Source organism: Condylura cristata, unplaced genomic scaffold, assembly GCF_000260355.1.
Source record: "Condylura cristata isolate star-nosed mole 26May11 unplaced genomic scaffold, ConCri1.0 scaffold00002, whole genome shotgun sequence".
Classification (NCBI taxonomy): domain Eukaryota; kingdom Metazoa; phylum Chordata; class Mammalia; order Eulipotyphla; family Talpidae; genus Condylura; species Condylura cristata.
In genome coordinates this window covers 35,903,231-35,909,335 of record NW_004567103.1, presented here as the reverse complement: position 1 = coordinate 35,909,335, position 6,105 = coordinate 35,903,231, and the positions used below count along the sequence as shown (strand labels likewise).

The 6,105-nt window shown below is 37.7% G+C and overlaps 2 pseudogenes across 1 annotated transcript; both read right to left on the bottom strand.

The window, feature by feature from the left end:
- Positions 1 to 74, bottom strand: part of LOC101633003 — an 800-nt pseudogene extending 726 nt beyond the window's left edge.
- Positions 75 to 92: 18 nt separating this feature from the next.
- Positions 93 to 844, bottom strand: LOC101623381 (annotated as a pseudogene). The gene has a single exon (XR_193487.1). The product of XR_193487.1 is annotated as a eukaryotic translation initiation factor 4H pseudogene (transcript).
- Between the last annotated feature and the right edge of the window lie 5,261 nt (positions 845 to 6,105).

Sequence of the window (6,105 nt, the reverse complement as noted above, 5' to 3'; positions counted from 1 at the left end):
CAGGAATGGTAACTGCAGGGCTGCCAGTCTGGGGCTGGCCAGCTGTGCTCTTGCTCAGGCTCCCCCACACCCATTCCCTCCCACCCAAAAGTTCATTCTTGCTCCTTGTGAAAGACTTCCTCTCTGGGTCTGGCTCCCCCGGAGATAGCAGAGTTGGGGTTGGCTACTTGATTGAGGGGTGTTGCAACTGTCCGAGGTTTAAGCTGGAGCCATGGTCTCTGTGCTCTTTCCTCTTCTGCTGGTTCTCTGAAATCCATGTTGGACCCTCGAAGGGGAGGACCATCTCTGAAACGACTCCCCACTGGGGGACCGGTTCGCCGGTCACCTGGGCGACTTCCTCCCTGAAGCTGGAATTGAAGTCATCCCGGGAATCCCATCCACCTCTAGATTCTCGAGAGCCACCCACTCCTCTGTCATCTGGTCCACCTTTCCTGAATCCAAAGCCATCTTTACCCTGTTTTCTGCCTTCTGCAATGTCCACATGAAGTGACCTATCACCCAAGAGTGCACCATCATAAGTCAAAGCTTCCTTAAGGGAATCCACCTCATCAAATTCTACATAGCAGAATCCTTTAAATTTCTCTGTGTCTTTGTCTCTGACTAGCCGTAGTACATTCCTTATGCTGAGATCCTTAAAGATAGCATCTATGTCGCCCTGAACCGTATTAAAGGGTAGATTTCCTACATATGCTGTTGGGGGTGGGGGGCTCTGTGGGCACTTCCTTCTGGCTACGGGCACCATGGCCACCAGCACTGCCGCGGGACCCTCTGCCGCCGCCGAAGCTGCTGCAGGCCCGATGATCGTAGGTATCGAAGTCCGCCATTTGCCGTCTCCGCTCCGTGAGGAACCCAATGTAAAGTTTTAAAATTTAGGTTAAAAATGAAATTAAATCCTCAAAGCCATGTGCATTTATACTTCACTACACATTCCCAGTTCTCCATGTCCCTAAAGTACCCAGAACCAAAGGTCAGGCACGAAGTAAATGAAGTATATTCCACTAAAGAGAATCAATAAAATGCCTTGTATTCTACCAAACTGAGAATCTGTAAATTACTTGAGCCAATGTTTTATTCCTTGAATACTTTAACTCATGGGAAAAAATGACTTACATTGGATCTCTACTCCCTACAGGTAAGAAGGCACCAGAATGTAGAGTGAAGGTGCAAAGCCTCACAAATGTTTGGCACTCAAACATTTACTCAAGCTCTCTACATTTTGTCCCACACAGTTTTATTTTAAAGAGCTGATCTATTCCATTTTGGAGTAGTGGAATCTTCTGATTAATATGCACCGGAGCACCACATGGCTGCCCATCTGTGTGGGTCAGTTCTGAGTGACTGATCAGGGCTCAAATTGATTTGAAATTTAGCCAAATAGCCAGCAACAGTGACCTTCAAACCTGGGTGGGATGGCTGATGGGCAGCTCCAGGGCATTTACTTTGCTTTAGAATTCATATCTTGCATTCATGTGTGATTTTTGAAAATGATTTCTTCTATTAATAAATACTTTTCTAATATTTAATTTTAGAACATAATCCTTTCAGGTTTTCAATAGAAGATGCATCTAATGTCATTTTCTGAAAATATTAACCTAAGAAAACCAATAAATCAATTAAATAATTTATATATTTATGTAATTTGGTGAGAGAAATAGTATTCTCTATTTTCTTTCTGAAGAAAATAAATTAATCTATGTCTTTCTCCCTCTAATAGCTGCTAACATATCTCAATTAATAGCTAGGTACTTCTTATTATCTAGACTAGACAAGCAAAGAAACAAAATCAATTTACTTAAGAGATGAGATTTAGAAATGAAATGAATCTGGCAAAATATCTGCATTTGAAAATAAACTAAGTGCTAACATTTTCATATCCTTTGCTTTCTTATCTTCCACATTTAAGAAGTAGCTCTATGAAATTTCTTAAGGCATAACAAAGCTAACTGTTTTTTTATGTTCCTGAGAATACCACGTTTATTCTTTATAAAATTGAAAGGAACATTTCCATGTTTATAGATAATCTATGAATATATAAGAATGAGTTTTATGCTGTCAATGTAAGTAACAGAAAATCTGATAAGAGGAGATAATTCTAACACTTTATTACAGAGGCCGTTAAAATTATAAATAATCTTAGCTTTCCTTCTTTCTATTCTTTTACTCAATTTAAGAATTTATTGATAAGTAAATCTCAGTAAATAAAAGAAACCCACACATGTCACAGCAGACCTCTCTTCTCACCCACTGCTCTCCTTAGTAGTGTATTTCAGTAAAGAATATACTTCTATTGAACAGGCACAAATATTGGAATATACTTCATTTACTTCGTGCCTGTTCGTTCTCCCCATTTTAGCCCTAGTGAATCTCTCTCAACTTGCACTTTTCCTACACCCCAGTTCTACACAACATACAAGCACAAATATAATTACAGATCACAACTGTAAGAATGACAGATATTAAAACATCTCCCCACAAATGCTAAAGAGAGTGTGTAGGAAAAGGAACATTATTGCACTGTTGGTGGATATCTGAACTGGTGAAACCATTACAGAAAGCATGGTTTAACTTTAAAAATTTTTAAAATATATATTGTAAAAATATATATTCTGTGTGTAACCAGAGAATATGAAGCCATCAACAAAAACCCATATCTTCAACATTTACTATTTTTGCCTATATCAACTTTATATATATTATTTAAATTATGCTATTCTAACATAAATACATGGTACTACGGATCACTTCTTACCAGGTTTCTTAGTTTTATCATGTCTTTGATTACATGTTTAACTCATTTCTCTAAAAATTGTAAGTACAGTGAAAACCTCTGTATAGGCAGCTTGTATAGAGCTGTTTTATATGTCCATCAATTGTCTATTTATAGCCTTTTCCTTCATCAAGACCACTGGGAGACACCACAAGCCTTCATTGCAAATAAAAAAGAAAGTCTTCCTCCAAGTGAATATAGCCCCTGGCTGGCAGGGTTTGTTGAGCATTGTGCAGACAGCAGATCAGTCCTTTTTGCCACTCACATTTAGAGGGAACTGAAATCTCTAAGATAATACTCCTTTCCATTCATAACTATGGCATTTTAATGCATATTTTTAGGACTTATTCTTAAATGAACTGTCATCACTTCATAGAGACTTCACACATAACTTGATAACATTATTTCTAGGTGCTATTTTTTGATATTTTTTGATATCTGTGAACAAAAAATTGCTCACGAACCATCCTGTCTCATTATTTAGAATTAATTGGAGATCTGTTGATTTTGTATATTGATTCTATAGCACGCTACCTTGCTGGGCTCCTACATTAATTTTGTTAGTATTTTAGCTGCTGTTCTCTACCTTACATGTACCTCAGTCTGAACATTCTTCTTGTTAAGATGGCATATTATATCCCAATTCAATACTTTGGTTTCTCTCTCTGAAGAAACAAATGAACAGAGTTGCCAGGTAACAGTTTAAGATCTAAGATGAGTCACATGTCACCATTATCAAGCACTTCCTTCATGATGTTAAACACTCAGAAAAAGAGATGACCTACCCTGATAAAAAAAATGTGGAATTTTAAGGAAAACGACAATTTTGTATTATATAAAGCAAACCTGCTACCTCTAAATATCACTTTTTGACAGAAGGTTTATTTCTTAGGAGGAACTTTGAAGGATGGTGGAGGTCACCCTTTTGAAAGAGACATTTATAAGTGGAAAGGAAAAGCTCGCTTTGTTATGGATGTACTCCAACTCTACTGTCCCTGAACCAGAAGTCCTAATTTCCTTAGATATTTTCAAAGGAAAAGATATAACTCAAATTTGCATAGCAGTCATGCCTTTGTTTACTATGCCTTTCCCTGGCAGCCTTTCTAACTAGCCTTTTGCTTTCTCCCCCTCAACATTCTCTTAGTTAAGTTATTTAAAATAGTATCTGGGGCCCTCCCTGGTGGTGCAATGGGTTAAAACACAGCATTATGAAGCCAGCAGCAGCTGCCTCAGTGCGAGTTCGATCCCAGGTCAGGGAGTGACCACATGGCGTAGCAGACCTCTCCTGTCTCATGTACTTCATCAATCTGGCTACTGTGCTCCTCACATTGTCTCTGGTGAATCTTCTCACCACTCCTGCACCTCAACCCTGTATCCAGCTCTGCATGCATAGGTAATCTTAATTTTTTTAAATAAATAAGATAAAATGGTGTCTGCAGCCACATTGATGAGTTTCCCAGTCTTGTTGGTCCCCCACATATAAGGAGATCTACATGTTAGCAAACATTGTTTTTCTTTTAACAACCTATCTGATGCTTATTTGATTAGTTGTCCATCTAGAAAAACCCAGAGAGGAACAGAAAGCTCTCCTTTGGATCCCAACAATATGTCCAGTGAGCGCAGAGGCTTGTCACGTATCTGAATGTTGCTTGTTCACCAGGAGGGATGCCTAGGAAGAGCTAATAAACTTCTGCATAGACTGACGAGCAAAAAAAACAAACAACAACAACAACAAAAAAACTTAACCAGGTCAGACTCTTGATTGACCCCCCTGCAGAAGTCTTAACAGAAAGCAAGTGATAGAGATATTTATTCTTCCTCTAAATGTACGATTGGGGAAGAGAAAATATTTGGGGTGAAGTGGTTCATTGGTATTGTTTCTAGGATTTTGGGCTTTAAAAGATTCTGTCCTTTTGATACTGGCTTCTTCAAGAAGGTATTTTTTTTTTCTATGTTGTCTCTTCAGACTTTGATTTCTAACATCATTGCTGATTTCAGTGGACTTTTCTGTCCCAAATCGTTTGGAATGTGAAATCTACTAGCTACTTTTTAACTTTAAGGACTTTGCCCACCTTATTGTTTGATTCATTGGCTTTTTCTTTGCCTGGAGTTTTGACTCTCTTCCCTGAAAGAAAGTGTTATCTCCCCAGTCCTTTGGTCTACCTTTTATTTTGTGGACTTTCTTTTTTTGAATAGTATTTTGAGAAGTGAGATCTGCCTACTCTCTTGTTCATCTTGAAACTACATTTTCAATACTGTGTTTTGTTCATGTTATGTGTTACCTGCTGACTTATATGACTATAACAGTGAGGGGTTTTTGGTGGTTGGTCTCTTTGGCCTCTGTCGGTCAGAGGGTGTATATGCAGGTGTGCATTACCTAGACAGCTAAGTAGGAACTGCAGCATTCTGTCTTAGTGTATTGTTAAAGATTTCCAAGTTGATGTTCTTGTAACAGTTCTTTTAAGTTACTGTTCTGTCCTGGGTGTAAGAAATTAGGGCTCTAGGTCCTGGTCATTTTATGTTTGCTATTTTCCCAGTAGTGAGGTTCAGATAAAGGTACCTGGAGTCTCTATAAGATAAAGGTAACTACTAAGGGAGTCTTGAAAGCCAAAAAGTGTCCAAAAGGTGAGCTATCTTCTGACTGTATGAGAAAAGCTTAACAGCCCAGAGTTACCCCCGCCTTTTTTTTTTCTTGTCATTTCTTATGCTAGGAATAATCTCATTTGGATCTTGGTTAAGTTATTAAAAAATGTTTACTGGTTGGGTGAGTTGCTATTTGAATTGAAAAACTTCTAAATTGTGTATCAGTACCTATAAAAACTTAGTGATATCTGAAACTGAATTTTTATTAGGAAAAAATGAATTGGTTAGGGCAAAAAAGAAGGAAATGTGAAGAAATTCTTAACTAGCTTTAAAAAAAAAAGGTGGAAGAACAGAAATCAGGCCTAAAAGTAAGCTTTAGCAAAATTTATAGACTTACTTTTGCAAAATTTGAGCCTTGGTAGATTGAAATACCAAATTTTCAGTGGCACTAGGTGGACTGTTTGAGTTTCCAAGATTTCTCTCTTGTGCACTAAATTAAAAACAATGACTTAAGAAAAAAGGAAAAAATGGAATCAAATGCTGATTAGGGTAAACAAACAGCAGAATGTAGACATCTCTAGCTTCTTTCTTGTTCTCCACTTTTGTGTATTCTTCATTACAAAAAGAAGAATCATAGGATTTGGATGACATTCTTTTCTTTCTTATCTTTTGGAGACCTAAACTTCCTCTTCAAATATTAATGGAGTCAAAGGTGTAATCAACACCTTTATCATGGAGTCTTATCAAATGGGGCT